Consider the following 17009-nt stretch of genomic DNA (forward strand, 5'->3'; position numbering starts at 1 on the left):
GCCCTGGCTATTGTTAGATTGTTCTTAACTTCAGTGTCTCTGGTTATATTTTGTTTGCTTTTTTCTTCTGTTGATTATGTTCCAGTTGAAGGTGAGATCATATGGTATTTGTCCCTCACCGTCTGGCTTATTTCACTTACACAGCTCTTTTCTTTAAAAGTTTTCCCTATCTTGACTTTTTGATAATAATTCTCTCCTTTTCTTTAGAGTTTATCACCTGGTTAGGCATCCATAAAGCAATATAGTTTAGTTTTGCATAACCTTGAAATTTACGTAAATGGGGAAGGCTTTATGTATTGCATCTCGCTTCTTTTGCTTATGATTGTGCAATTAATTGTGTTCTTACATATAATGGCAATTCATTTATTTTCATTGCCGCACACAGTATTCCATTTTATGAATATACACAGTTTGGCTATTCACCCTGTCATGATAATTTATACTTCTACAGCAGTATATGAGAATGACAGCATTGTTTTTATTTATTTTAAAGATTTTATTTATTTATTTTTAGAGAAAGGAGAAAGAAGGGAGAAAGAGAGGGAGAGAAACATCGATGTGTGAGAGATATACGGACTAGTTGCCTCTTGCACACCCCCAGCTGGGGACCTGAACTGCAACCCAGGCACGTGCCCTGACTGGGAATCGAGCCAGCAAACTTTCGGTTTGCAGGCTGCCACTCAATCCACTGAGCCACACCAACGAGGGCACAGCATTGTTTTTAATAGTGAAGAGTTGGAAACATCACCAAAGTCCATCAGTCAGGGTTGACAGGTAAATTATAGTACATCTGTGCAATGACATGCCATTTAATTATTGAAAAGAATGACCTAACTCTCTCTGAAATGACTTGGAAAGAAACTCATAATATATTATGAAATAAAAAATAGTGAACACATAAAAAAGTTGCAAAATAAATTTATAGAAGCATCCCATTAAAAAAAACTGCATCTGGGCCTAAGTACAAAAGTCTAGAAATGTAAAAGAAGTTTTTGCTGCAAAACAATAGGCTCGAGAGGCTTGGATTGTAGGAGAGAGGAATGTGGAGAGTGAAGTGGTTAGAGGCGTGTCCTCCGAGGCTCTTTTCCTTGTGGTGGGAGCTATGTTAGATCAGGTGAGGGGAGCGCTGAGGACAGGAGGGCTCCTGGAGAAGACTACCTCTCAGGCTGTGCATTGCCACAGCAAAGTGTACTTTGTGGAGAGCAGCAGAGGGGAGCCTTGAATTTGAGTTTCCCTTGGGGTTTAGGAGGGACCCAGAAACTGCTGAGAGATAGATGAGGGAGTTTGTCAGAGAGGAGTTCTTAAGATAGGGAAGTATTCCTGTATGCTTTGGGGATGCTACAGAGTGACCCTCCGGGCTAGGACCTTAGGGGGTCACAGCCAGTAATTGGAGGGGCCTGCTGAGACAGCATAACTGAGGGGAGGGTGAATTAACAAGAAGTTGGCCAATAATCCTTGGGAACATTGCATGAGTCAGAGGAACAGTCCATGGAGTCTTCAGGGAGGCCAGTGGACAAGTTGTATCTAGGCCATCAGCAGACAAGGAGAGTCAGCCCGGAGCTGGAAACACAAGGCAGTATAAACCTAGGGATCAGCACAATGCCAGCCCAGCATCTCTCTTCCCCCCAGTACTTCCTAAGGAGGTGCAATCCTATTTCAGGGGGAAGAGCAAGGGAGGGGGAAGTTTCTGAGATCCTGAGCATCTTTATCCAGACAGAAGACTGAAGGGACTGTTTAAAATACTGGATCCAACTAAGTTTAAGCTACAGTAGATGGTTAGCAAAATATTTGCCTTATTTATTAGTAGGGGCTTAATGCATAAGAACAGAACTATAACACATCAAATTCATTTTTCTTTGCAAATATGCACTGCAGCAAATTACACTTCGTGTTAAAACATAATACCCTGTATAGAAACATAAGTATGTTAGTATATTCATAGAAGCAAGTGTCAGGAGGAAAACATGCAGAATAGTTGGTGGTGGTCAGTCTCCAGGGGATGGGGTTCTTGGTGACTTTCCTTTTCCTTGCTACGTCGTTCTGTAATGTTGTTTTTTCCCTCCACTTTTACTGAGATACAATTGTCATATAATTTGTATTAGTTTAAGGTATACAACATGATTATATGTATATATTGTAAAATGATTACCATAACATATTTAGTTCACATCCATCACCTCACATAGTTACACATTTTAAAAATAAGCTTGTACCCTGGCTGGGGTGGCTCAGTGGACTGAGCGTTGGACTGCGAGGCAAAGGGTTGCCGGTTCGATTCCCAATCAGGGCACATGCCTGGGTTGCAGGCCAGGTCCCCAGGATGGGGTGTGAGAGAAGCAACCACACAGTGAGGTTTCCCTCTCTTTCTCCCTCCCTTCCCCTCTCTGTCTTTCAAAAAAAAAAAAAAAAAAGCTTGTTTTAGTTTTGTAATTAGGAGAAAATTAAAGAATGTTAAATTTCTTTAAGTCTTTCAATTTAATTTTTAGTTTTTGGTTTAAGAACCTTGCGCTCGCTTTGGCAGCACATACACTAAAATTGGAACGATACAGAGAAGATTAGCATGGCCCCTGAGCAAGGATGACACGCAAATTCGTGAAGCGTTTCATATTTTTAAATATAACCAGAGACATTGAAGTTAAGAACAATCTAACAATAGCCAGGGGGGAGTGGGGTGGGGACAGTGGGAAGAGGGGATTACAGGAGCTACTATAAAGGACACATGGACAAAATCAAGGGGGAGGGTGGAGGTGGGGGAGGGAGGTGGGTTCAGCTGGGGTGGGGTGGAGGGATGGGGAGAAAAGGCATACAACTGTAATTGAATAACAATAAAAATTAAAAAAAACCCCAATGGTCTTTTAAAGAAATTTTAAAAGAAAAAATATAAAATAAGGATGCTGTTTTTTTAAACATTTATTCAGATAATTTATCCTTTCTTTTGCTCTTCATTTTTTTCCTGCAGTACTAAAGTTCTATAAGGTTTTATTTTCTTTTAGCCAGAAGAATTATCTTCCACATTTCTCATAGTAAAGATTTTGGAGACAAATTCTCTCAGCTTTTATCTTTCTAAGAATATCTGTAGTTCATCTTCATTTTTAAAAGTTAGAAAAAATCATTTTATTTTATTATTATTGTAATTGAGATGTAACTGACATGCAACATTATATTAGTTTCAGGTGACTTGGTATTTGTATATGTTGTGAAATTATCACCATAGTAAGTCTAGTTAACATCTGTTGCTACACATAGTTACAGAATTTCTTTTTCTTGTGATGAGAACTTTTAACATCTACTGTCTTTATTTATTTACTTACTTATAATCCTCATCCAAGAATATTTTTTATTATTGACTTGAGAGAGGGAGAGGGGGAGGAAAGAGAGAGAGAGAGAGAGAGAGAGAGAGAGAGAGAGAGAGAGGGAGAGGGAAACAATTGATGTGAGAAAGAAACATTGATTGGTTGCCTCCCCTAGGTGCCCTGACCAGGGATTGAACCTGCAACCTAGGCATGTGCTCTGATTAGGGATTCCAACTCACAGCCTTTTGGTGTAGCGGATGACACTTCAACCAATGGACCCTCAGCCAGGGCCCATTATCTATCGATTTTTAAGAACAGTCTCTGACTTCTGACATTTCTAAACAAGACTTATTTGAGAAATATTGTTATTTTTAATGGACTTAATTAAACTTTATGCTTTTTCAGCTGTGTAAAGTTTAGAAAATTGATTCTTTTTTAAAATTTAACTATGTTAAATATAGTCATCACAGGTGATGTTAATTTTGCCTTTTCATCTTATTTCTTCAGAGTTTTTTGAAACTGCCAAACAAGGACACAGGTAGGTTTGTTGGTTGAATATTTGTTGCAATCAGTATGAAAATGCTGATTTTTTAGATATTTCTAGTTGGTACAATGCTAGGTATAAAAATGTCAGTATACGTAAATATAGAAGCCATTCGTTGTGCCCCTAAAATAAAAGTAACTATTCTATAAGAAAAACAGAAACATAAGGAACACACAAAACTATTTTTATGAATTAAACCACAACTACTTTTACTTTAGTACCAACTATCACAAGATTTCCCCCCCAATTTTTAAATTGGACTATTTTGAGTAAAGCAGACAAATAACAATATATACTCTTTACCTAGATTTATTAATTGTTAATATTTCCTGACAATTCTAAAATGTTATCAGACAGCTTTTATTTGGGCAGTGAGAATTACATTTTGTTTCTGCTTTTTTTTTTTTTTTTTTTGGTAATTTGCTTCTTGGTGATTAGTTACAGAGACAAAAAGGCACTGACAGAATTATCCCCTCAGATTAGTGCGAACTTACTTGTGACCCATCCATTTAGGATGTGGGTTCTCTTGCATCATAGCAAGAGGAGACAAAGAGGAGATACAAAAGGATCTTCCCTGTATAAAGTGCCTTTTGCCCCTTTTTGATGAGTACTTGCTGGTCTGAAGAATGAACCCTGTGCATCAAAGCATAGTGAATCCAATTTTCTTCCTTTCAGGTAAAGAAAGTTTAATCTTTCTAGTTTTCTTTTTCTGGTATACCGTATTATCCATCAGAGAGTTCGCTATGATTTTTGATTTTGTTGTGTTTCCTACAAGATATAGCAGAGTTAGTAGTGTATAGCACTCTCATTCAGATAAGAAGCATTGGCACTGGAGGATTTATGATATCTAACTTAATTTTCCATCACCATACCTTGACCTTGGCCTTATAAGTTATAGCCCATACAAAGCAATCGATTGCTCCCCTATAGAGGCAAATGACCTCTTTAACTCTAGGGCAATGGCTAATAAGATCTGGATAATTGTGATTTATCCACTGTCAACTGTGATTGCATGTGCCTCTCTGCAGCTTTCCTGCGCCGATGGATGCAACTTGAATGACAGGAAGCCTGTTCCAGGGGCTTTCTTCTTCTACCCTGAGCTTCACCAGGGCTCCTAGCATGCGAGTGATGAAGCCATTTTTCTTCCATTGTGGACTTCTATAACGAAATATGGTGAAAATTCATCTTCTCTTGAGCATGCCATTTTTTTCTTGTCCAATCTGCAGTCTTTCTTTGACTGAACCAATTTATCTGCAAAAGCAGTGGCCTTGAACTTCCCTTTGATTCAAGGAGCTCTGGATCAGCCAAGAGGAGTTTTCATCTATAAATTTAGTAGAGGGTCAGCTCTTTCCTTCACCAAGACACTTGGTTTCCCTTTTAATGAATTTGAAAGAAAAAAATTCTGTATGGAATACTTCAAATTGTCTCATTCTTCAAGTTGACTCTAGGCAAGCTATGTTAGAAGAAACAACTAATTTTTCTATATGTCCCAGGATTAAAGAATACCTTAGCTATTAGTAGAAATGAGGATGCAATAGATCCCCTTCATTCAAAGTTATTACTTACAAATTGAGAAACCCTCAGAGTTAAGTCACTTCGGATTTGTCCAAAGAAAAAGCCTATTGGCATGTTCTCTGGTGATCAGTTACAAGGACTAAAAGACACGGTGACAGTTATCAAAGTACTGAATCATGAATAGTATTGGATTTAGTGTTTTATTTTTGATTTTAGAAAGAGGGGAAGGGAGGGAAAAAGGAAGGGAGAGAACCTGCAATCCAGGCATGTGCCCCGACTGGGAATCAAACTGGCGAACTTTTGGTTCGCAGGACAACAGCCAACCACCTGAACCACACTGACAAGAACTTGGAGTTAGAATTAACGAGTGAAAGCCCCTGGGGCAAAAAGAGAAAATCCTGTGTCCTGATGTGCAGCCCTGCCACAGCTATACGTTTTTATATATTTTTCTACTGGCTTTTGCTTCATGGTACTTGATTTCAATTCAATTTGTATCTGAAGTTCAATTTACCTCTGTATTCCTATTTTTTTGCATTTGTACAGATTTATTGCCTAAATAAAAGCACGTTAAACATATTTTGGTCAGAGGAAAATGAAGACTTATTATATTTAACTAAGGTGGCATGTTTTGGTTGTCATATCAAATGTGAGGCCTTTTATTGACAAAGATGCAACATGATTATGATTCGGCAACATTTCACATTCCTATTGGTACAAATGGAATCACGTCAACCATAATGACCCAAATGAGTGGGCTCTTATCCCACTCAGTCCAGCAGGACTTCACCCTGTGAAACATTTCTGGGATCCTCCAGGAGGTTTCTCCATGTGTACACAAGTGAACACCCTCCAGTCTGACACTGTTGCTGCTTTGCCACCTCCATAGGGTCCTGTGGTCACCTGCTGGGTCCCAATACCCTGAACCTGAGTCCTAAGTCCTGATGTTGTCTCCAGTGCCCTAGCGTTTTCACAGAGGCACCCATGTGGCATCTGTGAGGTAGGAGGGCACGCCCCCTCAGTTTGGAGCTTCGAGCTGCTCTCAGCTAGAGGGGTTGTAAAGCATTCCTTGCCCAAGCATATCACCTGAGGTTTCCCCTTTTCTTGCCGCCTGTGTTCCACAGGACTCAGGTAGGGGTCCATTGGGAGTGGGCCTGGGAAGTATTTTTTTAAATCTTGCCAGTGGGGAGAGGGACCTTATTAGCATATCCCAATGGGGGTCTCTGCTAGGTCCATGCTCTAGGCTATTCTATTGGGCTCTCCTTGAATGGGGCTGGCTGGTGGGGTCCAGAATCTGGAAAATATTCATGCAGTTGGATTGGGCAGCCAATTACATCAAGGTGGCCAGGCGGTTAGGGGAGGGGCTGCACAATCTCTTTAAGGGTAGACAGACACTCAGGAGCTGGGGATCCCCAGGCAAAGATGACTCATTGATCCTATAAAATAATATGGATCCAAGCCAGTTATATATTTACATATTATAGAGCATTATAAGGCCTACAGACTTCAGTTACTTAAGGGACAATCTGGTGACTACAGGAAGAAAGACTTATTGCAAGATGACATTTGAGTTGCTCAGTGGAGATGAAGCAGATGAGACATCACAGCGCTAGTGATAGGCAGTACAAGAAGAAGTCTTAAAGAATGAAAGGGTGTTCCTTAGGCAAACCAGTGGAAAAGGGTGTTCTAGGCAGAAGGAACAATAGGAACAAAGGCCAAAAAGTGGGCTTAAACCCTTAACCCTCAGGGCAAACCCTGAGCTCCTCAAGTCTTTGGGCTTTCCAAGGGCAAGCAGGAATAGGGGTCTGCGTGACTGGGGAGAGCAGAAGTCTCCCCCTTTTGGGGGTCTCACCCTCAGAGTAATTAGGACTTTCCATCTGTTTTTTCTCTCTATTTAAGGACAATGTTTTATTCTGGGCAGATCTGGAGAAGTTAATTAAAACCTCTAGGAAGAAAGTATTATTTCCATTTGACAAGGAGACTGATGCTCCAAGAATTTAAGTAACATGCCCACGATCACAGAATTAGTGACTCCAATGACCTATTTCCTACTGGACATCTCCACCCGGGTATCTCCATAGATTCTCCAACTGAGCACCTTCCAACATGAGCTCCTTCTTTCCTCCGTGACTAGCTCCAGACCTTCTTTCTGGGTCCCTGAAGTCCAGTGGTAACTGTATGACCTGGTTCCTTCCTTCTCCCTGCTGCCACACTCTCATCTCAACCCATACAATCAACCACTAAGTCTTATTTGACCTGCTAAATATCCATTCCCTATTTGTCATTGCTGGCTTATCTTTACACAAGCACTCACTCGATTGTTGCTAAAACTTTCCTCTGGTCTCCCTGCTTCCAGCCTTGTTCTCCTCCAAACCAGGCACCATTCTGTGGCCAGAGAAAGCTTTCAAAAATGCAAAAATCACACCATTCCCTTTCTTAAAACTTTTGATGGCTCCTGTGGCTTAATGGGGAAAATGCAAGCTCCTCCCTATTCCACGGAGAGGTCACTGTAATATGGACCCTGGCCACTGTCTCCCTATTTTGGGGTGCGGGAGGGGATAACCCAGGCCAGGGAAGCAAGATCAGGGGACACTTTCTTCTCTCCACTGACTAAGCTGTGGGCAAGAAATCACAGTGATGTCACATTGTTTTCTGTGTCTTCCAGCATATCGCTGGATTCTGCAGCTGTGCCACGTGGGTGGCTGCTGACTTCAGTGTGGCGGTGACTGCTGACTTTGGTGTGGCAGTGGCTGCTGACTTCGGTGTGGCGGTGACTGCTGACTTCGGTGTGGCTGCTGACTTCTTGACTTCGGTGTGGTGGTGGCTGCTGACTTCGGTGTAGCAGTGACCCAGACTCCTTCTGGCTTCCCTTTTCTGTGCTGGAATGAATGTGTGAGGACGCCTCTGGGAATTGCTTCTGTGCTCTTTTCTGGTCCTCCTCTTTTTGTGTCTTTTTTTGGTATTAGACAGGAATCTTTTAATGCGAACAGCAGAAACTCAATTCAAATTAGTTTGAGCCTAAAGTGGGAATTTATTGACTTATTTAACTGGTAAATCTAGGAGTGGAGTTGAATCCAGGGATACAAATATTATTTTCTCTCTCTCTCCCCTTCAGTTTTGCTACTCTGTGTGTGGGCCTCATTCTCTCCTGTTTCAAGATGCCCTTCTGTTGTGCAAGCGGTAAAGGGCCGCATGACCACAGACAGCTCCGAGCTTGTATCATCCCAGCCCAGCCACCCCAGAGGAAGGAGAGGTTCTCTCTCTCAACATCTCTCTATAAAATCCTGAGGGAAGACTCTGATTCGTTCTGCTTCACTCATTTGTCCTCCCTGCACACACACCCCCACCCCCAGCCCACAATCCTTGGAGTCAGGAGAAAGGGGAACAAACAGGACAAAGGCCTGGATCAGAATCCCATCCCTGTGGTCAGGGGGGTGGGGCACTGTGGTTGGCAGTTCCTTTAGAACCACACAGAATTAGGGGGCAGTACCCAAAGGAAATGGGGTATTATTATTAGAATATGGAGGAAAGGGAAGTTAGACAGACAAAAAAATTTAAAGAAATACAACCAAAGAGATATCTACACCAGTGTCATCCCCACTACTGCTATCGCCCCAGCACTATTAACCTCTACTACTATTGCAGCTACCATTACCGTCACTGTTTATTGAGCAACTACTGTGTCCTAGGCACAGTGACTGTCCTTTATGTACACAACCTCTTCCTGAAAACTACACGGCACTCTCCATTTCATAGAAGGGGAAACTGACACAGAGAACAATTAACACAACTGTTCGAAGCCACAGAGCTAGTCTGTCTGATTTCAGGTTACGCACTCTACACCAGTCTGAGCTTCTCCTGGCTGGGGGGTCCTCTGTCTTGCCTTTGCCTGTTAATTACAGCTCATGGATGGCTCTGTGAAGGAGTGACTGAAACACTGCCTGGCTGTTTAAATTGACCTTCAGTCACATTGGCCGGCTTATGATTTTATAACGATGAGAAGGTGCATTTTGTGATCGCATCTGTGGAATGAGGTCAGTGAACCAGAACTTTCCTCACGTGGGCTGAGTGTGACTGCTGAGAGGGAGGGGGGAGGGCTGAGCCGGGAGCAGGAGCGGGGCTGCCCGGGCACATGCTCAGAAGGCCAAAGCACACCTACGGATGTTTTTAGTTAAGTGATGCAAATCTGCATTTTAAAAACAGAAACCTACACAACATTTTCGTATATATTCTTTTCCTTTGGATTATTTAAATTAAAGTTTTATTTACTATTGGTTTGCCACTAGCTGTTAAAGACTTTAGGCATATAGGGAAATAGCAATTGAAAACACAGAAATATAATTTAGTCTTGACGTGTGAGCTACACAGTAAGTTAAGGGAAGAAGTCAATGTTATGTACTTAAATATATATATTATATATAGTCTGTCTGGAAAAAGTCCAGCCATTGTCAATATAACAAGAACGGTTTGTGTGACATCGATGTAACCTGGCAGCCAAGGAGGGTAGACTGGAATGCGCATGTGTGAACAATGACAACTTCACTGTACTAGTCAGTGGGGGCAGTAGATGTCATCAAGTGAGTATGTGTACTGTTTGTGTGGCCGTCACATTCAAAATTACTGTGCAAGTAGAGTAACGAATCTGCATCAGATTTTGCATTAAGCTTGAACAATCCTCCGCAGAAACTATTTGGATGATTCAGAAGGCTGCAGCTGTGGGCCACTAGAGATGGGCAGCTTCATCATGACAATGTGCCCACTCATGTGTCATGTCTTGTGCAGAGTTTTTTGGTGAAGCATCAAATCACCAGGTGACTCAGTCCCACTACAGCCCAGATTTGTCACCCTGAGACTTCTAGCTTTTCCCAAAACTAAAATCATCTTTGAAAGGGAAGATATTTCAGTCTGTCGATGAGATTCAGGGAAATATGATGGGGTAGCTGATGGCGACTGAGAGAAGTGTGTGAGGTCTCAAGGTGCCTACTTTGAAGGGGACTGAAGCATCATTGTCCCATGTACAATGTTTCTTGTATCTTTTATTTTCTTCAATAAGTTGTTTCTATTTTTCATATTACATAGCTGGATACCTTCTGGACAGACCTTGTATGGTCTCTCCAATAACTTTAAAAATACTATATATCCTATATATATCATTTATACACACTTTAATATACTATATACCCTATATAGTACTTAAATATACTATATATTTAAATATATCATTTTAAGACGTTATATATACTTAAAAATGTGGCTAACTTCTTCAGTGAAGAAACTTGCAGGCATTAACACGGATCCTGGTCTCATTTTGACAGCAGTGTGCTTCAGTAGGCTGGGGGACCCTCAAGGCACTTGAAAAACATTTATTTAACTTAGGTCTCCCAGTTACAAATGCTGCACTTCTTCAATTGGTGGCTGGTTGTCAGAAAGGGATTAGAGAGCCTGTGGCATCTATAGACTGGTCAGTCATAGTGCTGTCCTTTCCATCTCCTTCTGAGTGTGGGAGGTCATATTTCATTCCCCTCTCCTGGTCAGGGGTGATCACCCAGGTCAAGGTGAGTCAGGCTGTAGGTTGGTCTGTGGCCTCTAAGATGATTCAATACCAAGGATCTGCCCAAATTGTTCTGACGGTGACCACACTGGAATAAGCAATTTCTTTAAGAGAACTGAGACACAGGAAGAGTTGGTTGGTTGTACGAGCAGAAGCTGAAAATACAGAGAGGGCAGTCTGCAGATGCTATGGGGCCTCAAAGCCACGAAGCCAAGGTCAGGAGGTAGAGGAAAGGCATGCATTGCTTCCAGCCATGTAGCCTGTGCTGTGTTCCCTGAATGGGGTTTCCTAGGTCAATGCATTTGGAAAACAACATATCTGCACCTCCTCCTAGAAAGCCGCATGGTGCTTTAGCATTTTAAAGACTCAGAATCCCACAGTAAGAAGCTTGTCTAATGTAACTCAGTGTTTCCCAGACATTTGACAACAAAACCCTCACCTGTTAACATCTAAACACTGCGTCGCATGGAACAGAGTTTAGAGTATGAGCTGGCATGTGGGTGGCAACAAAGGGAGGGATGGCAGCAGAAACAGAGAGGCAGCTCTGTCCCCATGTCATAGGAGTCTGGGCGCGCCTTTTCTGAGTGGGGCGAGAGTTCTGGTCAGGAGTTCTGTTTCACACTGTCTACAGCCTTCTGGTCATTGTGAAGTCTGGGCACAGCTGCCCTCAGGCTGCTGCAGTATTTGAGCGTTCCTTATTTCCATTAATATTCTTACCTTAAAGCTCCACCAATTAAGACAAATTGAGTGAGTCTTTTTTCTTGTATCCAAGAGTCTGACTAACGTAACTGATGCTAAATGTGACTTTTTAGTTGTCACCCCAGACCTCGTATGGTCTCTCTCTGACAAATATCCCTACTTCCTCCTGAGATGTTGGACCTCCTATGCATCTGAAGAACTGGTGTTGCAGCATTCGCTCCTCTCGTGCTCCAGCTGAGGGTGAAGAAGCAGCATGGGGGTGGGCAGTGAGAGTGCTTTGGAGGGAGAGCGGTCAGTGTGCCTTCCTGGGGGAGGGGAGAGAGAGCTCCCACAGGGGAGTTCACCAAATGAGGGGGGCTTTAGAGTGTGAGCAGAAGGGACTGGTACCTGTTTCTTTGTGGCCAGAGCTGACAGAATGAGGGGAGAAGGCAATGATGGGCAAATTCTACTCCCACCTGTGGAGGAGCTAAGTGTGAGCAGATGAGGACCCAAGGAAGAGAAAGGGGCCTGGGGTTATCTTAATAAAGAGGATCTCCTAGAGGGGCAGGGTGACCCCTGCACCAAGAGGCTGGAGGTGGACAGTGGGGGAAACTAGATCTGGGGGGATGGTGTTGGTGGCCAATCAGAGGAAGTACCATCCATACTGGCCATGACATCAGGGTCCTCAGCAGGGAGGAGGGCTTCCCTGTGAGGGAGAAGAGCCAGTTGTTGTGTGGCAGCTGCTTTCAGATTTCAACCCCACCAGTGTAGGAAGACTTCTATGTCCCTGACTCTTTCCCATCCCAGCACTCCCCCAGCCCACGGGGACCCAGAGGCAGCAGGAGGTATGGAGGAGGAGACAAAAAAGGAGCTGACTGTGCCCCATGCACCTCATCCTCGTCAGGTTTCCCAGCAGAGGTGGGTCTAATTGAGGGAACAGAGAAGTGTTCATTGACTGAGAGCTTGGAGATAGGCTGTTTGATCAGACTAGAATTTTTGCCTAAAAGTGACCAAAGGACTTTTTTGAGTGACCGGGGAATCTGTGAGCCTCAGGCTGGGATGGAGCAGGTCGGCACAGAGAGTTTCACAGAGGCAGTCATGCCTGTGGCTCATTCAACTCTGTACTTCACACACTGGGATAGAACAAAGCTCAAAATCAGTTTAAAGGGTTTGTAAGTGTTTACACTGCTTCCTAAGTAACAACGCATAAACCAATTCTAACATAACAGATTTGGGACACTTATAATACACGTTCAATGAACACAACCAATTCATAGGCACTTAATCATTGAACACTACGAAGCACCCCAGGTGGATCCTGGGGCTGTGAGGATGAATATATGAGCTGCTTCCAGCTCTCAAGAAGCACACAGTCTAGTTAGAGAAGTCCCGGTCCAGCCTGGGGCTTTCTGATTTCAGCTTGCATAAAAATCACGGTGGTGTTGGTTTAAATGCATCGTGACCTCTAAGTCCGATGCTGTAGGTCAGGGCTGGGGCCTAGGAATCTGCATTTTAACAAGTAGCTGTCTAGTGAGCTCCACACACCAAAGCAGCTTTTAGTGCGTTGCTGACCGCCCCAGAGTTTGTCCCTCAGTCTGCTCAGACTCCAGGACAATAGCATCCATTCGGATAAAACAAACCGCTCTTCATTACAACAAATGAAACAGTTGGAGAGATTTTCACCGAATTAGAATAGCATGTTTAGGCTTGTCTGACTTAAAAGAAAGGGTAAAAGGAATTTGGAAGTTCCTGAGGAGGAGTCCTTCTAAGTGAGAGGCAGCCACCTTCAGAGTGGTGTCAGGCCCTGACTTCTGACAACGCTGCTTCTCCCCACAGTAGGCTGGGCTGAGGGTGGAAGTTTCTTGATTTAATGGCGGTTAATGATTGATGTGAGCAGCCCAGGGGAGGCCAGGGTAAATTTCTGACAACAGAATTTTCCCCAAAAAGTTACCAGAGAAAATGGACTACAAGCTCATGAACAGGGGGGTTTCGTCGGCATTCAGCTATTTGTCATGGAAATGTGGATGAGAGCTTGTCTTCTTTGTTGCCCTGATTATGGATGTAGTTAGATAGTGCTAACTTTTTTCATAAGGTTGTGGTAAAGAATAACGAATGAAGTCCCATGTTGGTACTTGGAAACTTTATAAAGACGAGTTTTGTTGTATGTTAAAATTGCAGAATAAGTGGATGAACTAGATTCTATTGCAAGACCTTGGGCTTAGTTTAATCCTCACTCCCTTATCATGTATTGTTTATTTCACTTATTGTTTGTTTTGATGATGCAGTATACAAGTGTGATGTGATTTTAAAATCACACAACTAGATTTTACAGTTTTCACGTGGTGAAGAAGTACAAACTGTCAGTTACAGAGCAGTCAGGGAGGGAGTTGGAAGGGGAGAGCTCAGCTACTCCATGGAGAGTGGTCAAGGGGGAGAGCTGAGAGCGAAGGTCACACAGAGGAGAATTGAGAGCAAGAGGAAAGAGGATTCAGCAATGGTTTTCTCAGGAAATTGATGCAAAGGTCTGTGAGTTGGAGATTTTTTTTTTTTTTAAGATTTTTATTCACTTATTTTAGGGAGATGGGAGAGGAGGGACAAAGAGAGGGAAAGAAACATTGATGTGAGAGAGAAACATGAATCAGTTGCCTCCCACATGCACCCTGACCAGGTTCTAGGCATGTGCCCTGACCGGGAATCGGACGTGTGACCCCTTTGCGTTGTGGGACGATGCCTAACCAACTGAGCCACACTGGTCAGAGCCAGTTGGAGGTTCTTGAAATTGTTTTTATCACATCCACTTCTTGGTGGCTGCGTTTTCCTCCTGCGGAGTGTATGCTTTGACACAGAGAAGTCTTTACGTTTGATGCAGGGATGGTTGACATTCAAGGGCGTGGCCACTAAATTCTCTCAGGAGGAGGGGGAATACCTGAACCCAGCTCAGAGGGCCTCGTACAGGCACATGATGTTGGAGAACTACGGGGACCTGCTCTCCCTGGCATCTTTAACTGGTTTATTCTGATGAAATACTTGTAAATGCCCTCAAGCGCTTTGTCCTCTTTCACCTGCTGCCTGCACCTCAGGAAGCCTCAGTACTAGATGAGCTGTTCTCAACTTAGGTCCTTGTATAGGCAGGACGTTCAAAATGATGTGCAGAAAACCAAAGCAAACAAAATGAAACTAAAAGAACCTTTTTAAAAACTGTTATTTTATTTTTATTGTTGTTCTGTTACAGTTGTCCCAATTTTTACCCTGTTGCTCTGCCCTGCCCCGCCCACTCCCCGCTCCCATGGTCAATCCCACACTGTTGTCAATGTCCATGGGTCATTCATACACTTTCCTTGACTAGGCCCTTCTTCTTTCCTCCCCTATCACCCTCCTGCTGTCCTCTCTGGTTGCTGTCCGTCCGTTCCTTGTTTCCATGCCTCTGGTTTTGTTTTGCTCATTTGTTTGTTTTCTTCATTAGGTTTTGCTTATAGGTGAGATCATATAGTATTTGTCTTTCACTGCCCGGCTTATTTCACTTAGCATAATAGTTTCCCGTTCCATCCATACTGTCATGAAAGGTAGGAGTTCCTTCTTTCTTTCTGCTGTGTAGTATTTCATTGTGTAAATGTGCCACAGTTTTTTGATCCACTTATTTACTGATGGGCACCTAGGCTGTTTCCAGCACTTGGCTATTGTAAATAACACTGCTATGACCATTGGGATGCATAGGTTCTTTTGAATTGGTGTTTTAGGATTCTTAGGGTATAATCCCAGCAATGGAATCACTGGGTAAAAGAACCTTTATGCTTAAAAAAACAGTCATGGGGCGATAAAGTACGGCATAGGAAATATTGTCAATAATATTGTAATAACTATGAATGGTGCCAGGTGGGTACTGGACTTATCAGGGAGATCACTTTGTACATTATATAGTTGTCTGACCACTATGCCTTACACTTGAAACTAATAATATTGAATGTAACTGTAATTGAAAAAAATCTAATGTGGGAACCAGGGCAATTAGAAAACAGGGTAGGCATAATTTTAGAAAGCTGAATAGGTTTTGAAAGCTAAAACAAGTGTGGAGAAGTGTGCCATGCGACTGACTAGGGACTTACAAACAGAGGAGTCTTCTGGTTATTAATTTGTTAAGGGGCCTTGAGACATGAATATAGATGAAAATCTATGAAAAATTGACACATGGACTCAAATTGGGGCAATATATCACCACGTTCAAGATGTGGTGCAATATGAATATTTTAAATATTTAATATAATGCTATGCCATATAATTACATGTATGGTATTATCTTCAATAGGAGCTGATTAATGAGGGTGCCATGAGGCAAAAATGAATGTTAGCTATTCAGACACTGATGCCCAGATAGCCACCCGCAAAGTCATTTTTTTCTCCAAGTTCTACTCCTTAAGGATTATAGAAATGTCAATTGTTTTTTCAGAGTTTCTATTTCAAGAAGCAGTTATTCATAATCCCCAGAGATCTCTTCCCTAACAGACTACAATAAAACAAAATTAATGGCAGTGACATTTTAGACCTAAATTACTGCCTTCATGGTTCATGTAATTATTCTGCTCTGTCTGTGCAAGGGACTTGCAAATTTTCCACTTCATTCCTGACTTATCTCTCATCTCTACTGCTTGCCTAGTTAGTTCCTTATCCCTGAATACAGCAAGCTGAATTTCTTATTTCCCCCCTGAAATTCTACTGCTTGTTAAAGTACTTTTATGGTAATTCATCTAAAATAGTTTTTCACTAAATTCTTCTCCAAGGTTATCTCTGGCTGTGCATTTCTTCTTTCATTTTAGCCCCGAATAGTGGCTATGCACTGGTCCACCCTGGTATTTATATGTGTCCTCATCTCCTTTTCTGTTTCTTTAAAAGGAAATGTGACTGTACATAATACAATTTATTCATTTAGAACAGTTTTAGGTTCACAGCAACACCAAAGAGAAGGTACAGCAATTCCCCATGCACCCCCTGCCCCCACACATGAATAGCCTTTCCCATTATGAGCATCCCCACCAGAAGAGTGCATTTGGTACAATGGGTGGACCTACAGTGACACATCATAATCACCCAGAGTCCATAGTTTACATTAGGATTCACTTGGTGATGTACCTTGTATGGGTTTGGATAAATGTATAATGACATGTGTCCACCATTACAGTATCATCCAGAGCAGTTTTGCTGCTCTAAAAATGTTCTGCACTCTACCCACCCCTCCCTCCTTCCCCCTGTCAATTTTTAATAAATAATTTTTGAGAGCCTACTATCAACTGGGAATGGACTAGTTACTTAAAATACAAACTAAAAATAAGGTCCCACATCATTAATCTCACAGTCTTTTGGGAAGCCAGGTACATAAACACACAACTTAATGCAATAAGCTAAATTAATTTAATGAGGTTGTGTGTCAGTGTTAATG

General features: G+C 42.4%; 1 long non-coding RNA gene and 1 other non-coding gene across 3 annotated transcripts in view; both read left to right on the forward strand.

Moving 5' to 3' along the window:
* Positions 1-17009, forward strand: part of LOC139441039 (uncharacterized) — an 85575-nt gene that overhangs the window by 56805 nt on the left and 11761 nt on the right. The window lies entirely within an intron of this gene.
* Positions 2506-2612, forward strand: LOC112296610 (U6 spliceosomal RNA). Its single transcript, XR_002973937.2, has one exon. It is a non-coding gene; the product is annotated as a U6 spliceosomal RNA (small nuclear RNA).

The sequence above is a fragment of the Desmodus rotundus genome, chromosome 7 (genome assembly GCF_022682495.2).
Source record: "Desmodus rotundus isolate HL8 chromosome 7, HLdesRot8A.1, whole genome shotgun sequence".
Taxonomy (NCBI): domain Eukaryota; kingdom Metazoa; phylum Chordata; class Mammalia; order Chiroptera; family Phyllostomidae; genus Desmodus; species Desmodus rotundus.